This window comes from Nyctereutes procyonoides, unplaced genomic scaffold (genome assembly GCF_905146905.1).
Source record: "Nyctereutes procyonoides isolate TBG_1078 unplaced genomic scaffold, NYPRO_anot_genome, whole genome shotgun sequence".
Taxonomy (NCBI): Eukaryota; Metazoa; Chordata; class Mammalia; order Carnivora; family Canidae; genus Nyctereutes; species Nyctereutes procyonoides.
This window is the reverse complement of record NW_026575052.1, coordinates 41916419-41938320: the sequence shown is the minus strand read 5'-3', so window position 1 is coordinate 41938320 and position 21902 is coordinate 41916419. Positions and strand designations below refer to the sequence as shown.

General features: G+C 42.0%; 1 protein-coding gene across 1 annotated transcript in view; it reads right to left on the bottom strand.

Annotated features, from left to right (window-relative positions):
* Positions 1–21902, bottom strand: part of ANKRD55 (ankyrin repeat domain 55) — a 409242-nt gene that overhangs the window by 295190 nt on the left and 92150 nt on the right. Inside the window, exon 4 of the mRNA XM_055332857.1 lies at positions 17145–17288. The gene's annotated coding sequence lies outside the window, so the exon portion shown is untranslated. The remainder of the gene's footprint in view (positions 1–17144; positions 17289–21902) is intronic.

The following is a 21902-nucleotide window of genomic DNA, read 5'->3' as shown; positions in this document are numbered from 1 at the left end:
CTGGACCCGCAGACAATACTAAGATCCATGTCCTGGAGGGCCATCACCTAGGATATGCTCCCCAGGCTGTGACTCTTCCTAGCCAACAGGCTGTTCTTCCCTGGAATCAAAGCCTGACCATGATCTGCCATAACTGCAGAGCGAGGCTCCTTTCCATATCTCCTAGAAGCTAGAGAGCCTTCTCCCCATACGACTAATTTCCACCCCATGTGGGAAGCCTGGAGAACAGCCACTGGCTTGATCTCTTTATCCTTCCTTCACCCCCAGCAACTCCCAAGTACTGAACACAAACCACACCCTTGTTTGCTCTCTTCCCCCAAAGCAAAGAAGCTCAGGCAGAGAGTTCCCTATGCTTCCAGCCCCATCAGTCCTTCATGCAGCCTCTGACATTTCTGAGTCTTAAGTTCATGTGCTTTTTGATCTTTTCTGGACATCATAAGTTCTCTGAGGACAGATGAGATTGTGTCTTCTGTGTGCACAGCACAGAAAGCACCACAGCTATTAACTGCCTGACAATGAATGAATAAAGGAACAAAGATGCACACTACAGTTTCCTTGGTGACCTAATCATTCCACAAGTAGTAGGAAGGTGTCATATTTGTTTCTAAAGCAATCGTTTTTATACATATAGGGGTTTTATTTATACGACTTTTTATGTTTCTGATCTCTCCAAATCTGACATATTCCACTTAACAACTAACTAGGTTAATATTTACCAGCACTAGGATGAAAAACATTATCAGATTTCACCAGAATGATTATGTTTTCTACTATAATAATAATAATAATAATAATAATAATATTCTTTTTTAAAAAGTTCAACCAAGATTGCTCCTTCTATGTACTGTGGCCCAAGCAACAATTGAGAGCCTAGTAATCAGACACCTTGAGCTCTTCACAATGTAGCAGTGAATGATTCTTTTCTTTCTCTGTTTGCTGGTCTTTTCTAGTCTTGCTTTCCATTTCACAGCTTTGTTAAACATTCAGGTCAAGGTCAGAGCAAGGAACTATTTCAGGGTGGGAGGAACTGAATTTGGCTATCGGGGCCTCTCCTCATTGAAAACACTTAGCACCCAGCCAAGGAGTCTGTCTCTAGATTCCAGCAGAGAAAAAACAAAAACAAAAAACAAAAACAAAAACAAAAACAAAAAAATCTCCCCCAAGAAGATGTCAATTTTGCTTTGTTTTGCCCCAAGCTAATCCTGTTTCAGGTTACAAAGCTGCAGTTCCTTGCAGAGGGGAAAGTACTAAACCTGAATTCTATTTCTAGCACTCCAATGCTCTGTGACCTTATCCTGGCCACTCCATCAGCTTTGCCCCGCCCTCTGCCCCATCCCGGCTCCAAACTGCCACCCTCAGGCATTCTCTCCTTACTGTAATGTTGTGTGTGAGTGGGTAAGACTCAGGAAGACTCTCTAAAACTTCAAACCCAAGTGGTCTTTATTATAAGGAGCCACTCTACCAACCAGCCTAGAGGGGTCTCTGGGAATGAGCCTCAAAAGTGTGGCTTTCAGCACTTGTGGCATTAAAAGTCTAAAACTGACTGGTGAGTAGTGTGGACATGGGAATACATAGTCTTCCATGGAGGTAGAACTCACCCCTTACCTGGGAGGGAGGAAATTACCCACAAAATCTCCTACAGGAACCATGCAACCACTCTGTACCCAGCCCACATTTTTGAGGGATTTCCTCTGGTCTTATGGAAGCCATTTGTATCAATAGGTTGTTGAAACAAATAAGTCTGCTCCTACTATTAAGGATAGGGAAAAAAAATTCTCTTTTGAAGAGGTTGTTGAAACAAATAAGTTTGATCCTACTAGCATCAATAGGTTGTTGAAACAAATAAGTCTGATCTTACTAGTGAGGATAGGGAAAAAAATTCCCCTTTGGAGATGCCAGTCCCAGTGTATTTTATGAAAAGAAAAGCAATCATGAGAAATAGTAGAGGCCATTTTTCCAATACTTTGCACCAACCATGATTACATATGGTGTCACAGCCACGTTGTTGGAGGCAGTGCAGGCTTCCTTGAGAAAGTATACTTTCGAGAACAGCTGAATCAAATAGCTACTTTACCTCTTAGGCACTGTAGGACCTTGAGCACACATATCATGTCTTGGCCTCAGTTACTCCTATACAATGGAGTTTCTACATGGACCTAACTGATCATATTTTGGGACAAATGAGAAAATACCTATACAATGTTTTTACTCTGTGTCTGAACATACCAATTACTTTATGAATGTTTGCTATTAACAATAATAATACTAAGGCTCATGAAGAAAACTGTCATACCCAGGGAACTCATGAATGATGAGCAGAAGAACTGACCCTATTAACTCCTTTTGTCCCTAAAACATCCTAATAGATACTTCTAACTTAGCACCTATAATATGTCACTGTATACTTTGTTTACTTGTTTATATCCCCACTATTCTGAAAGAACCTCCTCTCTTTCATCATCTTATCACAATATCTAAGTACATGTCCTATAGAATCTTTGTTGAATGGAAAATCAAGTCATAAATTAATGACTGAAGGAGTAAACAAATGAAAGAATATTCTTTGGAAGGGAAAAATTTGTCTCATTAAGCCAAAACAATTGTTTCTTACACATACTATTTCTAGAAAAATAGCATATTTTGTTTACTTATTGTGAACTGTTTTCCCTTTTCCTTCTCTGTCTATCAGGAACACCAAGTCCCAGATTCAGAGCAATTTCCCAAGAGTTGTTTAGGTGCTAAAAGTGTTAAACACAGTATCTAAATCCATGAAAAGTTTTTGATGAGATGAGTCCATTTTCAACCCTGTTGTGTGGCCGGCAGATGTGGAAGCTAGGTATTTGAAAGTGGATAAAAGAAAGAGAGGCAGTGACTCCACAAATGAGCATCTTACTATGGAAATATCTGGGTCTTTAAGGGGTGAACATCCTCAGCTTTCTAAATGAAGGACTATTAGCAAGCAGAGAAAAACAAGTCCTGCCTGGATGCTTGCTCCTGTTCTGGCAGTGGGCTGTTGAAGCTCACTACAGATGTGATGCCAGGGGGTACAGTTTAGTTTGTAGAACACTGTCTAATCCATCAGAACAATTGCAGTGCATATATTGAAAAGTAAGAGAATCAACTTTAGCGGTTTATCAACTAACGGCAGACCATTATCTCAAATTGGAACTTAAGAACTTATTCAAACCTTTATTCAAGCCTATTCAAACAAAAGTGAGCTACTACACTACCAGGACTAGCTATGTAATTTGCAAATCCAAATGCAAAATGAAAATGCAGAATTCTTCAAAACTTATTAATAAGCCTTGTCAGCAGAATAGTAGCCCAAGCATTGGTCCCCCTCTGAGTAAGGGATCTGTGCAATTGCACAGGTCAGAGGCTCTAAAACCAGCCTTGCCTGCTAATGACTACTTAATAAAGTCAAGCACCAGCTATGTACAACTCCTCCCCAGTAGGCCAGCTGCTGCAGGAGAAAAGCAAAAAACTGACACCATTAACACCTCAGTTGGCATCCCTCTCTAAAACTACCACACTGCCCCAGAGCCTCCATCAGATGCCAGTTTCCAGTAGTGTTTCCCCTTGCAAGACTTCAGTGTTCATACAGCAATTAAAAAATATCAAACACACACACACACACACACACACACACACACACTGGATCTAGAGCCCTATAGAATTACCTCCCCAATATTTGCAGTTGGTGTTGAATGATGCACTGAAGTGGGAGTGTCAAATAGAATCATCACACATCAAAGCCAAAGAGGCTAAATTCAAGGTTGCAAATCCAAATCCCAAGGAAACACTGTTAGGAGACACGGGCCCCGCCCCCCCAAGTCGGTCTCACACAGTAGGCTGCACAAGTAAACTGCTTTCTGAATATTCCCTTCAAAACTGGGGAGGGGGGAGTGTATGTGGGGGGATAAACCCTGAAATGGCTGTAATTGCAGAGAGTGAAAAGAGAAGCTGAGATAACAGGCAGCGGGGGCGGAACTGCATTCTCGCTGGTGGATAATTTGATAAGAAACCTGGATTCTGAGCGGCCGCACAATGGCCCATTTATCCGGCTCTCACGCACCGCCCGCAGCCCGGGCTGGGAATCACGGGGGTGGCAGCCGTCCCCGGAAAACGGCGGCGCTCCGGCACAGGAAAGCCAGCTGATAAACTGATCTGCAGACAACGCTTCTTCCTTCCTGGGAAGCAGCCACAAAGGCAGCCAGCTGACCTCGGCTGAAAGCGGTTCCTGGGCAGCGGAGGGCGGGAGGTGGGAGGAGGGAGAGCGGCGGGGGGGGGGGGGGTGCAGGGAAGCGCCGACCGCCCCCGGCTGCCCAAAGTTTCCCTTGGCAGGAGCATCGCTCGGCGTGACTCCGGCAGGGCCCGCGCCAGCCCAGCTCGGCCCGAGCCTCTCGGACCCGGACCGGCGGGCGGGCGGCGGCCGCGTCCCCACCCCCACCCCCACCCCCCTGCCCGGCCCCTCCGCGTGGGCTGCGGCCCTCAGGCCCTTCCGGCGGGCTGGCTCGGGCTGGCTTGGCCCCGGCTGGGAACGAGTTTGGTGCAGGGAACGGGAACCAATTGGCAAGGCCCTCCCCGACAGTTCCCTGGGGTGGCCCCTCCCTACAGCCCTTGGTCAAAAGCAAAAAGAAACACAGACATTTGTGTCACCCTATTAAGCACACAGGGCTTTGAGTGGTGCACCAGGCGCAAAGAGTTCTCATCCTCTCCTTGGCAGGGTGGCTGGGTAAATACAATAAAAAAGCAGGCAGAAAGTTCCTAAAATTTCCCCCTGAACTTCCCTGGAGACAGAGAACCTTAATAGTTAATTTCTTTCCTTTTCTTCTTCTTTCTTTCTTTTTTTTTTTTTTTTTCAAGTGAAAACATCTTATTTTCATGCTATTTTTTAAAAGACAATTAGAAACATGGGCAGGAGGTCAGATGGAGGATTTTGAGATGCTCCAGGCACTCCCCAGGAAGCTCTGTTTTGGGGAGAGTTGACCCAGCAGCTGGTCCCTGCTGCTCTAAGATGTGTCCTTTCACTTTTTCACTCCCCAAACAATTTGGTTTGGAGTCTTGAGAGCCTTGGAAAGAGCTGCCTACAGAGGAAAAGGTCTGGAAAGGGCAGTCCCCCAGAGAGCAGAAACCCAGGGGAAGAGGAACTAGCTCTGTGAACTTGGGACCTCTGCCTGCTGGCTTGGGATGGGGGGTCTTCAGGCCTCCAGACCTTCAGGCTGCAAGTGGGGTGGTCAGCTGGGAGCCAGGATGCCCTTGATCTACTTTCCAAATTGTACATAACTCCCACAGGGGAATTAAGGCATGGAGGGCATCAGATCTTTAGCTGTTTGCCCTGCAGCAGGAGGCACTATTTATTATCAGTTCACTGAAGCCCTACTCCAGAGGACTCCAAGGAGTCCACATCTCTTCCCTCCAGGAAGGATCCTGGACCCCACATTCCATCTCCTAAACTTCTCTTACTCAGTAGACTACCATCTGGGCTTGAGCTCTGGAAGGAATTTCCTTCAATTTAGTGCCTGCAAGGAAGTGCTTTGGAGAGCAGGATAAGGTATCCCACACCTAAGAGCACAAGGTCTCTGAGCTGACTCTTCTGTGAACATTGCTCTTTTCGAAGGGACAGAGTTATCTCTTCACCTAGAGAAACAAATAAGTTACAGTAAAGACCCCTGACGTTCTATGATGTTTAGGAGACCTAAATTCATTAGCCCTACTAAGTAAGGCTTTCATTACCTACCACGAACTGCCTTCCAGTGAGCCTGAAGGTCCTGGGACCCTTCCAGATCCCCCACACAATTTCCCACATCTTGGGGTGTGGTAGAGCTTGTAGCAGAGAAAGATGTGAGAGCAGCAAGCAGTGGTCACTTTGGGCCTAAAATGAACTTCTTGGGGTTTTTATATCCATCTATCCACAATGGGGTATCACACTTCAGGAAAATATGGAAAAGGAAGTATGCTATCATACTTCAGGAAAATGAGAAGTACCTCTTTCCAGAATAAACTGAGAACCCTGTTCAAGATCTAGTTACTCATATTATAGTTTTGGACAATAGAGAAAAGAATATGAACTATGGTGACTATTTTCAGATGAAGGAGACTCTGCATTTGCAGGTCATGAGTTTTATGATTTATTCTTGGTATCAATATCTTTGCAAAGACATCTGGGTAAAAAAAATCATTCCCTGAACACTTGTTTAGTAAGCTCTCACGGGAACCTGTTGAGAAAGTCTGTTCTATGCCTCCCAGGCTCTACCTTTGACTGCGGGAGTATGTCCTCACACCCCCAATGGGACAATCTCTTAAGAAGAACGAGCTCTAAGCATTCCAACTCCATCCATAGCCAGTGCCTACATCCAGTACCCTTGTCTTTGCCTTTATTGGATTGCAGACCTGACCCCTGACTCCCAATATGTCTCCTGCTCCCACTCTGCCCTTAACCCTCAGTTCTAATGGCAGACATGCAACTTCCCTGGCTTTGTCTCTCCACAGTCTCCCTCAAGTCCTGCTCTTCTTAGTAACTCCCATGCTATACCATTGGCCTCTATGGTAGGTGCACCTAGAAGGCCTGATATGCTTCTGCCCCGCATCAGGGGGTTCTGACACATGCTGCCCTTCAAGCTGCTTATAATACAACATCAGACAGCAAATCCTAAGAGACTTCAAGGTTGAGGTCAATTACTACTATGAATAAATTATACAAGAATACCACACTTCTCTTACAATAAAGTGATTAAAACCATCTGCAAGGGATCCCTGGTGGCTCAGTGGTTTAGTGCCTGCCTTTGGCCCAGGGTGTGATCCTGGAGACCTGGGATCAAGTCCTGCATCGGGCTCCCTGCATGAAGCCTGCTTCTCTCACTGTCTGTGTCTCTGTCTCTGTCTCTCTCTCTCTCATGAATAAATAAAAAATCTTTAAAGAATGCATATGATATCTCTATAGAATGGCCTCTTGTTTAGACTTGGTCATCTTCAGTCTTCTATACAGTCATCTACTCTTTCCCCTCCCATTTCCCCAAATTTAGTACAGCGAGCTTTTGCAAAGGGCAGAGTTAGTGCCTTCTTACAACCAAGGTTTCAAAAGGCAGCAGAAGGACACTTGGGTGGCTCAGTGGTTGAGCCTCTGCCTTCAGCTCAGGGTGTGATCCTAGGGTCCTATGATCAAGTCCTCATCGGGCTCCTACCTATGTTTCTGTCTCTGTCTCTGTCTCTCTGTGTGTGTCTCTCATGAGTAAATATATAGTATCTTAATTTTTTTTTTTTAAAAAAGGCAGCAGAGAGGTCCAGTTCTCAACCTATTGTCCCTCCAACCCACTGGTCAGTCTCTTCACCCAACTGGCCAATCTGCATCAGAAAAAGTAGAATTCCAGCCACCAGGAGTATTTTTCGACATCAAAGTCCTCCTACTGAATATAAAGTAGTGTAGCAGCATGGAAAACATTCTGATAACTTCTCAGGTATTCAAATGCAATGTTCATATCAGTGCTATTCACAGTAGCCAAAAGGTTCAAACAACCATAATGTCCATCAATGGATGAATGGATAAACAAAATGTAGAGTATTATTCAGCCTTAAAAGGGAATGAAATACATGCTAACAACATGGAAAAAATTCCAAAATATGCTAAGTGAAAGAAGACAGAAACAAAAAGATTATATTACATGATCCCATTTATATGAAAGGTCCACTTCAGTCCAAAGAGACAGAAAGTAGATTAATGGCTGTCAGGGGCTGAGGGAATGGGGAGTGATTGCTTAATGAATATGGAGTCACTCTGGAGGTGGTGAAAATGTTTTGGAACTAGATAGAAGTGATAGTTGCACAACATCTGAATGTAGTAAATGGTACTGCATCAATCACTTTAAAATGGTTAATTTTGTGTTATGTGAATTTTATCTCCATTAAAAAAAATCCTCCACTTTTGAAGGATCAGTTTATTCACATCCTTCCCATCCTAACGGGCACTCTTTGGGTAATGGAAGACGGAATGGGGAGAAGTTAGGAGGAAGAAAATGACAGATGTCCACTTTTATCATTTGATCATTGTCATGATGATGACAATGATTGTAATGGTAATTTATGATGAAAATGAAGAAAGGAGGCTTAAAAGGGGTCCCACAAGTGTGGGCAATATAGTATCCACAGCTTGCCTGGAGCAGGGCCATACTCCTAAGCATTCCTAAACCTTGAGCCACTGTGCTTCCATTGTTTCTGCAGCCTTGCCCAGAGTCAGGACTGGTAACCAGGATCCGCATCTGTGTCTGTCCAGTAACAGAGCCAAAACTACTTTGACTATACTACTTGCAACTCCCTAAAGTGGTGGGAGATAATTGTAACAATAGCTCTGGGATTATTAGAAGACCTTCTCCCTAGACCACCGTAGCCCTCTGAGCTAGGCACTATCAGTATCTCCATTTCATAGATGAAGAAACTGAGGAGCAGAGAGATTACAATCATGCCCCAGATCCCATAACTATCAGGCAGTAGTGTCTGGACTGATGCTCAAAGAAAAGGCTGTTGACTACGTGGCCTCTATAAGAGCTTGCTGTATGGGCACCTGAATGATTACTCCTGGCTCTTCTTCTCCCTAGTGGAATTCCAACATAGTTTTCCTTTGTTCTTTTCAGGAGGATCATGTCCTCTAACATCTGGCTATGCTGCCTTTGGCACCAAATCTATATACATACCCTGGAGCAGAGACTTACTGAGTTTCCTTAACAATATTTTCATGCTGTTTCCTACCTTTGGGATATAAATATAAATGTTTCCTACATTTGTCTTTCGTTTGCCTTTGCTATTGTTTGTGTGATGAGCTCTCAGTGAAACGGCATTGAGACAGTAAACAAATAGCTTTGGCTCCGAAATTAAAGGTTTTTCTTTGCTGCTGCAGGAATCTCTCTATTAAAAAGATTCATTCTTTTTCTTGGGGACTGGATGCAGGAGTCTGATTAATGATTTTGTTTTATTAGTGAGTTCATAAAGGCCTGGGAAACTCATTTTAGTGTGCCATTTTGCTTTTCTCTTCCTCCCCTTCACTATCCCCCCAAAAGCAGTAATACTGTGCCATGGAGCCATGAATCTCCCAGTGAATTCAGGGTATTGAGAATCTATTTGGGGAAAGAGACTAGGAGCAAGATGTGGCCTCAGTAATATCTGCTCTGATACTCCCCTTCACAGTTGATAGATAAGGAACTTGAGCCACAAATAACAAAAGAGATGGTCACATTACTAGTTCCTGGGGCAGGGCCACAGAACTTAAACACTGGCCAACCTTCTAGTTCCATATCCAAAGTTCTTCCCTGCTTTGCCACCTTTCTCTTGAAGCTGCCCCTGAAAGCAGCAGAGCACTGTTAAAGGAGTCCATGGATGCCAGGTTTGCAACCTGGCAGAGGTTAGGTTAGCAGCAGATATCAGAGGTGTTAGAAGTCTCAGGAGGGCCAGGAGCAAGGTTCAAGGCAGAGATAATAAAGCAAAGTGTCTGGTCTTCACTCCAGTGGGTCACCGCTTTCAGGGCCAAGTGGTCCCAAATTCTTGATGGTTTCCTAAAAGAATAATTGCTCTGGATATCATATGAGATAGCTGAAGGTACAAAGTATGATGCTCTCTCACTGAGTACCCAGAGTATTCCTTGGACTGGACAGGGAGCTTTCTGTGTATCATCTTATTTAATTCCCCAAAGAATAGTAAGATGTATGTTTTATTAATCTTCTTCTTCTCTCACAGATGAGTAAACTAAGGCTCAGAGAGGTTACACAGCCCCCAAATATCATATACCCACAGAGTTTGACCCTAAGGCTAGGAGACTTTCCACTAAGCCTCAGAGCCACCCCAAAATGAGCCTGGGAGTTCTTATCTCAGAATCCTGAACTTCTGTAGTGGGCTCTGTCTTCCAAAAGGAACTTATAAATTGTTATTGGCATAGTATCCACTTTATTAGATTTAGTCCCAATAGGACCAATCGGAAATCCCTATGGGAGGGCATGGCTCTTCCTCTGACCTCATTTAAGACACTCTGGAGCCATGTCTATGTTCTTAAGGCACTTAGCAGACCATTTGGAGGGCAAAGTGGTGGGCTTGTCCTCTCTTTCACTGAATGGATCATCCAAAAGAGACACTCTGGTAGAGAGGCTAGGAGCAGGAACTCTGGCATCACACTACCTGAGATTAATATTAGCTATTATTTACCAGATATGGATTCTTGGACAGAACACTTAACCTTTCTATGCCTCATTTCCCTTATCTGTAAAGTGGGTTAGTAATATCACCTGCAATATCATAGGATCATTGAGAGAACTAAATTACTTAATATATACAAAGGGCACAGAGGATTTCCTGGTGCACCATATATGAGTATTAACTACTAATATGCTTTGGGGAGTCATTTCCTCTAAGTCTTGGGTAGGCCTGAATAACAATCAGAATCCTGGAATCAGCTACCACTTTTGAGAACCTAGTATCTTCACTAGGCATGCTTTTTATATACTCTAACTCTTACAGAAACCTTATTAGATAAGCATTATTATATTCATTCCACAAATGAAGAAACCATGACTGTGGATTATTATATCCATTCTTATATCCATTCTACAAATGAGGAAACCATATCAACTGATTTGTACCAGAAAAGTGGCCTGGCTGGTGTCTAAATATATGTCAGTTAGACTACTGGGTCTTTCCACCAGCTCAGCGGTTTCCCTAAGATTGGGTTGGTGGTCTCAAGCAAAAGCCATCTTTAAACATAGTGTCTTTTATTATTTTTCATTTTATTTTGAATTTTTGGTGATAAGGAGAGTTAGATTAGTGAAAATTCAACAGAGTATGAGCAAATGTACCCTAACAAGCCTCTTTGAAAACAAAATTAAGGAAAGAAAACATTATCATTTACCAGCTGCTGAGGCCAAAGAGTAGCCATGCTGGACTGTACACCCTCTTGTTGTGAGTTTATCCTTGACTGACCTAACCTCAACCCACATCTATGGTAATTAAGTGGTATGAGATCCTTGACCAAGTAAATATATTTTCATGGATTCAGGACCCACCCCCTCAGAGAAGAGGTTCAAAATGATCTTTACCCAAACCTCTTTGTTCTAAATGTTCTGGTATAGGGAGCTGGCAATAACAACAACAACAACAAATGGTTACTAGAGCTTGTGAAGTTCTGGGCACAGTGCTAAGTACTTTAAATATATTATCCCATCGAATCCTCACAACTGTCTTTGATAGCCCTCTTTCATGGAGGAGGAAATCAAGAGTTGAATATGCAAAATCCCACCCTCCCCCCAAAATAAAAGAAAGAAAAGAAAAACCTGTAGTTCAAGATCACATAGTAAGACATGGAATCAGGATTCAATTTCTGCCTGACTCCTGTTCTAAAATCCTAATAGGCCATATGACCACTGTGCTCTTTGGAAGGGCATGACTACTGCAGGGCCTATTTACCAGAGGCTAGGTGTGAGAGAGGTCTCTCATCTAGATTAAAAGGGACAAGCAAGACTCTAGTTCTTCCAAAAGGAAGATGAAGCTATTTATTACCTCAAATTCTACCCTGAACTTTTTTTTTTTAAGATTTATTTACTTATTTGAGAGAGGAAGAGCAGAAGCAGGAGAGGAATGAGATTCTCATTCCCTCTGCAGATTCCCCACTAAGCACAGAGCCCAATGTGGGGCTTGATCTTACAACCCTGACAGACCTGAGTTGAAATCAAGAGTCCAACACTCAACCATCTGTACCACCCAGGTGCCCCTCTGCCCTGAATTCCTGAACTATGGTGGAGATGGCAGGTTCTACCTGAATCTCCCAAGTCCTTTAGAGTGGAAGAACTAAGACTTCAAGTACTAGGGTGCCTGGCTAGCTCAGTCAGTGAAGCATGTGATTCTTGATCTCAGGATCGTGAGTTTGAGCCCCACATTGGGCATAGACAAATATTAATCAGATGACAAACATTTATGGACCTAGTATTTTCCTAGTACTGTGCTAGGGGATGCTGAGAAGGAAGAGAGAAAAATAAATGACAGTCCTGTCCTCAAGTTGCTTGCAAATTTGCACGTACTGGCATAGATCTGATTCTGCCAAATCCAAAGAAAAAACCCTTCCTCTAGATCCCAAAACTAAGATCAGAAGAAATGCAGTGGCATGATTTTATTATTTGTAGAGCTTTCAGGGTATGAAAAACAGGAAGAGCAATCGCCACAACTGTAGGGTTCTGTTAAGGCATGAATCATAAACCAGATCAACAGGTACAGCGAAGGGCTTGTCAGCTGAACAGTTGTCTCTACAAAAAGACAACTGGTTGGTCAGAAAGAAATGTGAATGATCTCCCCCCATCTCAACCTTCTTCCACATGAAGCCTAACCTCTCTAGGCATCCCTAAAAGGGTTCTCCAGTTTGTTTGGATTCCCGGTCCCTCCCTCCCTAGCTCACCCTTGCAGGGAGAATGAAGCCTGCCATTTTGCCTTTTCTACTGTTTATTTTGTTAAGACTCTTAAACCTGTCAGCGAAGCGGTTTCTAGCCTAGTCTGTGTGGTAATAATCTCCCTTTCTAAGAGATAAGCACCCTGAGTAAGGCATATTGGAAGACAAACTAACACACCAAAATTGCTGAGTACACACAGCTCTTTGAAGATGCCTCACCACTCAGGCTTTATTAACTTCAGAGAAAAAGAAAAAAAAAATCTGGCTTGAAGGTTTCAGAAACTCATTTAGAAATTACTAGAAACTGCTTGGAGAAAAATGCCAATACATGTTAGTGTGCCCAAGTCAAACGTACACTTCTTGCTGCAGAGGAGCAGATGGAAAAAGACAAGAAGGGAGAGCCTACTGGAGACTTACAGAGGAAAGGAACTTTCTGGCAAGGCTAAAGTTTACTCAGATGTCCCAATTTCTAACATGTATACCAAACTTCTACCTTTCGGACAGGAAGATATGAATTTTACTGCCCGAAAATTAAACAAAACACTCAGATGAAAATGTCACGTTTTTATTTTCTAAAGTCAAATTAACTCCTATGCTCCAGGATAGGTCATTTAATCTTATCGTTCAGAAGGAACTCCCTATCAAAGATAATGCGCAAGATCTCTGTGATAGGGATCTTGTCATCAGTCCATGGCCTGTTCAGCAGCCATATATATCATGCTTCCTCTTTGTTGACAGAACCCAAATTTTATACCAGGGTTGGACAATAATATACTCAAGGAAGTGGACCCTTCCCCAAACCCAGGTGAATGGAAAGTAATTAGTTTAAGTCTATCCCAGCAGAACTACTCCCCCTCCCTATTTATATAGTGTGGGATGGGCAGGTGACAGTGAATTCTATGATCTTCAGGGGAACAGTTTCCACCTAAATCAAAATAAAGGCATGTAAAGCAAAGCTCCATTCTGTCTTCCCTTTGAACCTGTCCACGTGAAGCATGGTGTGTGGATCTACAGCAGTCATCTTATTCTCCTGAGAGAGGAGCAAGAGCATCACCAAGCCAGTTGGTCCTCAGAATTACCATGTCATTGATTCTGCCTACCTCGAAAACTCTTGACATATGCAATAATAAAACTCTTTTCCAAAACTGGATTCTGTTCCCAATTCATTCACTCAGAGAGAAACCAGGGCCTTAGGCAGTGAAGAGGACAGGCTTTAAAATGATACCTGAAATTCAAAGTAATGTCTAAAGGATTCAGTTCACCTCTCCAGTGCCTGTACCAACTCTACTCCTTTCAGGATCTACACAAAACTGTTACTGATGCATCTGCAGTGCTCCCTTGTTCTAGCACAAAACATCTGCCCTCCAAGGACTTGTTGAGTGGCCCAGAACTTTTTGTAGAAAATTGAATAAATTGCCTATTTATCTTGAAAAACTAGCCAGTGAGTGAACTGAAGGGAGGCCAAAAGACCTGTACAGGTGGATCATAGGGTGAAGATTCTATCCCTCCAGAAGTTTTCTCACGCTACAGCTTGGTTGTACACAGCCCAAGGACCTTTCTAGTTCTTCAAAATGCTGTTTTTAGAAGTGGAGTTTTCAAATGTCAATAAGTATAACATTCACAATAGCCAAACTGTGGAAGGAGCCTCGGTGTGTCCATCGAAAGATGAATGGATAAAGAAGATGTGGTTTATGTATACAATGGAATATTACTCAGCCATTAGAAATGACAAATACCCACCATTTGCTTCAACGTGGATGGAACTGGAGGGTATTATGCTGAGTGAAGTAAGTCAATCGGAGAAGGACAAACAGTGTATGTTGTCATTCATTTGGGGAATATAAATAATAGTGAAAGGGAATATAAGGGAAGGGAGAAGAAATGTGTGGGAAATATCAGAAAGGGAGACAGAACATAAAGACTCCTAACTCTGGGAAACGAACTAGGGGTGATAGAAGGGGAGGAGGGCGGGGGGTGGGGGTGAATGGGTGACGGGCACTGATGGGGGCACTTGACGGGATGAGCACTGGCTGTTATTCTCTATGTTGGTAAGTTGAACACCAATAAAAAATAAATTTATTATTTAAAAAAATAATAAAAAATAAAGGGTTTAAAAAAATAAGCATAACATTCTCCCAAATTGTGTGTGTGTTTGTGTGTGTGTATGTGTGTGTGTGTGGTTGTATTGTTTTGTTTATTTGTTTTTAGCATATTTCTGGAGCCAAACTTCTTGCAGTTCCAATTTCTCAGGCCTGGGCAACCTCCTTTGGACTAAGCCCAGGTGATTCCGACATAGAGAGTTCACAGTTCACATAGAGAGATGCACTGCTGTGGACTCAGAGCTGGGCACTTCATCTCTCGAAAAGCAGCTTCCATCTTCTTCTAAGTAGTCTGGTCTAGTGTTCTCTAGATGTTTTTGGCTGCTTTATAAACCTTGTCTCACATTTCACAGTTCTCCCAGCCTGGCAGGGAATGACCTAGGGGAGCGCCTCTATGCAAATGAATAGCTTGCCTTATCCGGTCCTCAGAAGTTCCCTTTTCAATGACAACCACTCTAAAGTTGGTTACAGACCAGGGTCTGCATTAGAGGCCCAGCTGGGCAAGTACCTCTAAGTAAACAGAATGGGTCACATGATTTATTGGGTGATGAGTGTTTGCTGGAAGGCATGCGGTGTGAGGTTACTGCCCAGTCAGAGGAAGAGGAGAGGGGGAATAAAAACCAGAAAACTCCTACTTGCTTTTGTTTTTAAGGGAAATTCCCCTCCCGTGTGTATACTCCCTAGGAGATTCTTTCTGAACCAGTGCCTGCAGGCCAAGAGTGGCCTGCAAGCCAAGAGTGTTTGATGTGGTGGCTGAGCTAAACTAGACAGGGTACTCTGGTAACCCACTGGTCAGGTAGTCATCCATGAGTGGCAGCTCCCTGGTCAGTGGGGAGTCTGCTTCCCCCTCTCCCTCTGCTCCTTCACCTACTCATGCTTTCTCTCTCTCTCTTTCTCTCTTAAATAAATAAATGCAATCTTAAAAAAAATAAAATAAAAAGATGGTCACTTTTCATTTATAATGAGAGAAAAACAGAGAAGCAAAAATTGCACAAACTGGAAGGAAGTATAAAGGGGGCTTCTGGGCTATAGATTCTGTGTGTTTCTTGAAATGGGTGTTCATTATAGAGTGTGTTTAATTTGTGAAGATTTATTGAGCTGGACACTTTCATTAAATATATTTTTATTAGTATATGATAAATTAATTAAAAATTTTTAAAATTACATAGGGATTCTATTTTTTACCTAATAAAGATAAAAATGTTTGATAACACATGTTGACAAGATACAGAGAAACAGACATGTTCACATATTGTTAACAGAAATATAAAATGATAAGTGTCTCTGGAGGGCAAATAGGCAATATCCATCAAATATGCAAATTCAACTTGTAAAATTTATCCTACTCACCCTGCACATAATGATATGGATACAACGTCATTCTCTATAATAATGTTTATAATAGCAAAGGATTAGTAACAACCTAGATGTCCACTTTAGGAAACATGTTAAATAAATCAGTGTACACCTATAAAATAGAATATTATCAATTATAAAGGACGGATTAGAAATCTTAATGTACTACAACCGAATACTCTCCAAAGTATACTGTTGCATCAAAGGAAAAGTATGTGCAGTAATTCTATCATTTGAATAAATAAGGGGGTAATTAACTACATTCATGCTGACATATAAATAAACCATCTTTGTAAAAATATGAAAGAAAATGGTAACATGACTTCCAGGTAGGAGAACTGGGCAGATGGGAGACAGAAAGAGACTTTTGATGTATTCTTTTTGTACCGTTTGAATTGTGAATTATATGAAGGTATGAGCTAGAAAAAATAAATAACATTAAAAATTCCAAGCATGTATTTTCTGCTGTATGTAATATACTGATTTAAATTGTTACTTGGACTCCACTTCCATAGTTTCTTTCTCTTTCACCTTTTCAGTTTTAAGCTAACCTATCAAATCAATTACTTCTCCTTGGGGAACAGGGAAAATTCAACTACATCAGATCTACACACTGATTATTAGAAGACCCATTTTGACTTCAGAAATGTTCAGATGGGAAAAGCACATACCATCCAGGAATGAGGAAGCTGATTAAACTGCTTTGCTAAATACTCACTTACCAGGCCCTAGACTATGAACTATGATCAAAAGGCAATCATTGACATTTTTTTCATGTTCAAAAGTGCAGCCATTCCCAAAAACATTAGGAAATACCTAATGAGAATGAGTTCTAGCAAGGGAAATTTATCTGGAGATGATGCTAAATCACCAAGGAAGAGTGAGAGTTGACTCCAGAGGGAAGGAACTGCCAGAAAGCTAAATGCAGAGGGGACCTCAAATGTCCCACTTTGGCTGAAGGCCAGCCCTAAGGAAGCCACTCCCAAAAATAGGACTAAAGGAACCATTCTAGGGCCTTGATGGTTTAGAGGAGTTCCTTTCCTCTCAGTTTAGAGTTAACCCTGCAGAAGCATTTCAAAGAACAACTTCCACCAATGAACTCCACCCTTGGCTGTACATTATTTTCTAATCAGTGGCTGATGAAAGGCACAGCACTTTACTCATGTTGAAATCGCTGCAGAGTAGGATATATACAAGCCACTCCTGATTGGATGTATTCCAGTCCAGCATGTAGAATAGTGCTTGCACCATCTTTCAGGAGGTCAGAAGAATCTTACCTGGGGAATAATAAAACCTTGGCTGCTCTCAGGTCCCTCCTGGTGCTGGCAGCAATATAGGCTGGTTACGGCACCTCCTTTGCTGGCCAGTTGAACTCCAAGGCTCAGCTGCGAGTCAGAAGGACCACAGATACTGGCCTTACCCTATACAAGGAAGGTTCTTGTGAGTAAGACATGACCATGTCTTGCAAAGTAAAAACACAGCACCACTCAAATTTAGAGCCTTGTTTTGTGGGATTTCTCTTTGTTCTGTGAAAGGATTTCAATCTAAAATGGAACCAGAGGATATGAAACGGAGAATCTCATGTATGTGCCCTTAGAAGAATAGAATGTAAGATCTAAGAAACTGATTTCACATAAATGCCTGCTTTACAGAAGACAGAGACTAACTTCTGACCAATGAGACATTATCTGCCGAGAATGTCTCCCTATCTCAAGCCAATGAACTTACTGCTTGAACTCTGACTAGACTTCTCCCTTTTTGCACTCCTTGGCCATAAATACAGCTTGCCTCAAGCTCTCTGCAGATTTACCTGCAGTTTTCTACAGAATATTTTCCAAAGTGCGCTTCTACTGCTATTCCCAAATAAATTCAATTTCTGGTCATTTGAGCTTGCCTCAGTTTACCTTAAGTTGACATACCATCTCCTGTTTGTTACAGGGACACTAAATCAACACTTTTGGATTTGGATTTTGTTTCCCTTCTGTTAGGGGCTGGTCATTGGGAAAGTCTCCTTCAAAAGATGACAATAGGGATCCCTGGGTGGCGCAGCGGTTTGGCGCCTGCCTTTGGCCCAGGGCGCGATCCTGGAGACCTGGGATCGAATCCCACGTCGGGCTCCCGGTGCATGGAGCCTGCTTCTCCCTCTGCCTATGTCTGTGCCTTGTCTCTGCCTCTCTCTCTCTGTATGACTATCATAAAGAAATAATTTTAAAAAAATTTAAAAAAAAGAAACAAAAAGATGACAATAAAATATTTTTACTTTCTTAGATGACTAGAAGAAACCTCAAACATGACTCCTGGTCTATCTCTTAACCCTCAAAGAGATGGGCTCTACTTGAACTTTAAAAACCTCTAAGGATGCAGTTTCCAAAATTTCATAAATTCCACTAGAAGTTTATTTAATAAATAATTAATCACCCTTATGTTAATCAAGAAGGTTTTCATGTTCTAGAACTTTCTGGATTGTGAAGATAGAGAGTCACTGAACATTTTCCTAGAACTATCTCGCTAAATTCTGGAACTGGGGGCTAAGATCTGACCAGTCATCTTAATCTGAACTATTCATTTTATGAGCAAGCAAAGTGAGGCTCAGAGCAGAAGGACAAAGACGACCCAGGTCTAGAACCTGGGTTTCCTGAGTCCCACTCAGTCCAGCACTTTTAGTTACAACTATGCTAGGGTGTTTCTTACACATAAAAAGCTGTTAAGTCCCTACTCTCTTCTCCAGGCTAAAAACTTTTATTCCCTAAACTCTTGTAATACTTTTTTTCTCATCAGTATCACTTTGTAAGTAGCAGTTACATATAGCTATCCCACTAGCTTTTGGTCTACTATGACTATCATTTTCTGCTATTCTCCCTTGCTTCCTGAATAGGCTCTTACTTCCTTATTTCTGGGTAGTATGTTTATTCTCTCCTCCATTGTACTATCTCCTGTGTCTCACTAATGAGCCTCATCCTGTTTTTGACAGACCATTCTGTTTTGACAAGGTATAAAATTGATCAGTGAATTAAACACATGTGGAACATCTTTAAATACAAACTCACAGCAGGGGAAGATTTGAATGCTGTCCATTTCCTTGTAGATAATAACTTGGAAGGCGATTTTCATAGCCAGATGAATTCTGAATGGAGAGCTCTGTTTAAACTTTGTGTTCCATAAATAGAAACAAAGTGCAGACATCCTGCCTCTTGACTTCTTCAGTCATTTAAAGCTTTCAGAAGTACGTTTTTGTTTTCTTGATTCTTTTCGTCTGCACATTAGACTGTAGCCAAGGAATGTCCACACCATACCGAGGGCTGGAATAATCTCTTACCTCCCTCCTGCATGCAGATCCCCTAATGATACTGAAGTCAACCTTTCACTGCCTTTTGAAGCTGAGCCAGGTGAACCTTTCATTCCTGTCACCCACATAATCACAGATTTTATAGCTTAACCCCAAAGTGAAATATTCTATTCATCCAAATGGACATTCTGTATGAGCCAGGGTAGGAATTCAGGTGATTCAAGATTCTGAAATTGTATTATTAAGTTCGACTCATAAATTTTCAGAAAGGCTTTAATATTTTCAAATTTGGGATTGATGGTTAGGGATCCTTAGAAAGCTCCAGCATCCATGGGTAGATTCAGGGACTGTATTAATCAGGATGGGCTAAATAATGCTATGGTAACAAACAATTCCAAATACCTCAATGGCTGAAAACAACAAAGGCTTATTTTTTTCTCATGTCACACAATAATCCAAGGTAGGCTGCAGACTTAACTGCTGTACCACTGTCATCCTCATTCCTGGACCTGGTGAAGAAGCCACTATAAAGAACATTGCTGGCTTTAGTGCAGAAAGAAAAGAAAGCACTGCTCTTAAATCCTTAACCCAGAAATGCCACTCAGAACTTCTTCTCACATTTGATTAGCCCATGCCTGATTTAAATGGGTGAAGAAGTGTAATCCTCCTGCAAGGAAAACTGTATTAGAGAACTGTTTACTGAAGGGTCCATGAATCTTTGAAATTATATGCAAAATTACATGTGAATAGGCATAGATGCTTATTTCTGGAGAGTAGCTCTACAGTTTTCATCCTATTCTGACAAGGAGACTTTGACCACCAGCCCTCACCAGCGCCTACCCCCACCCCACGCCATCACCACCAAAGTTAAGAACAAGTGTCGTAGTCCAAACTTCTCGTTTTACAGATGGAAGAACTTGAAAGCTTATCTTTCAACAACTTGCCAAAAAACCAAAACAACTTCCTTGAACTTGCCAAAATAACATTTAATTGGGAGCACAACCAGCCCCTAAGACTGCATTAGGGAGAGGCCACAATTCCAGGCACAGCAAAAGGCTCCAGCTTCTGCTTAACCAGCTTTTTGCATCCAAAGTTAATTTAGGGAGGAAGAAAGAGGTCATGGGAAGGGGCTTCATTTCCTGTAGGTTTCAAATCCCAAATGGAAGTTGGAAACTGGTAGAGGATCCTCCTTGGAAACTTCTGAAAAATAACTCAGTTGAAAATATTTCAATGCCAAGAAAAACGTGACCCCTGGTCCTTCTCCCACACTGTTTGTCTTTCCCTTTAGCCCTCTTTCCTCTTGTCAGGTAACCTGGGCACCCATCGTATCCTTCCAGCTTCCTCAAATGAGTTTCCCACTAGGGCCCAACAAAAGGCATTATCCTGGAAGAACTGGTTTTCTCATCTCTTTTCATAACTCCATTTCCTTTTCGGAAGACCATGTGTTTTCCTTAATTCATTTCAACTCACCATCCTGTTACCTCCCTTTTTACTTTACCCCACTTCATCTCAGGATGGAACATCACTTAGCTTCCCAACCAGCATGGCAATGTTTTATTTCAGCTGTTAAAAGAAACTTATTGGGGATCTCCTCTGAATCTCTAGGCATAAAGACCATTACTAAGATGTATGAGATAACTTGGCAATTTAACTATCTTTTCAATCTTTTTTTCTCTTCCTCTTCACATAATTTAATATTTTCTCATTTTCCCCATTTCCCCCTTTCTGGGGTTCAGTTTGTGTCAGGTTGTGGTAAGGGAGCAGGAAAATCAGCTTTTGTATGAAACCTAGAAATTACTGAATATCAGGATGGGAGGAAAATTTTAAATGAGATTAAGAATTATGTGAGAGGTAATTTCAGGAGGACTAAAATCCAGGGGTACCTGCCCAGGTTTTGCAGAGCCTGAAGAATATGGAGGCTTCCAATAAGAAAAATAATTTTGAATTGCAGCTAGTTTTCTAAGTAAATGTTTATTTAGAAGTGAATTCAATTACAAGTGAATATTTATTTAGAACTCCCCAACCTCACCCCCACCTCAACCTCTACAAAAAGACAGTTATAAGAGAGGGGATATTAGAGTTAGAAACAGAAGCTATATCAGCCAATTAAAGTAGAAACATCTCACATTAAGATATCTTGCAAAACATACAAACATGGGAGCACATTAGTAGGGCAACCTCCCAAAGCTTTGGAAGGGGCCTCAGGAAAGGTACATTGCCTCTGAGAATCAAAATTCCTTAGAGACCCACTCAGCCAGAATATCTGAAATGTGAGTCAAATCAAGGAACCAGTAATCAGGCAGCCTGGGTGGCTCAGTGGTTTAGCGCTGCCTTCAGCCCAGGGCCTGATCCTGGAGATCCGGGATCGAGTCCCACGTTGGGCTCCCTGCATGGAGCCTGCTTCTCCCTCTGCCTATATCTCTTCTCTGCCTCTCTCTCTCATTCTCTCTCTCTCTGTGTGTGTGTATCTCTCATGAGTAAATAAAATCTTAAAAAAAAAGGAACAGTAATCAGTAGCTCAAGTCTGAAGGAAGGTCTATACATATACATTTTAAGAAAGGCCCTACGAATTTTTCTAGACCTCAACCTCTAAAAAAAAGTTTACTGTTTATGGTTTAATACTCTGGACTTCTAAGGATTTACTTTTTGACAAGAGATAACCCAGCTGAATAGAATCCTCTCCAAAGAGGTGATTTTAGGTATCACCAATATTGAAGGAGTCTTTTTCAGAGTTCTTCCAGTCACACTA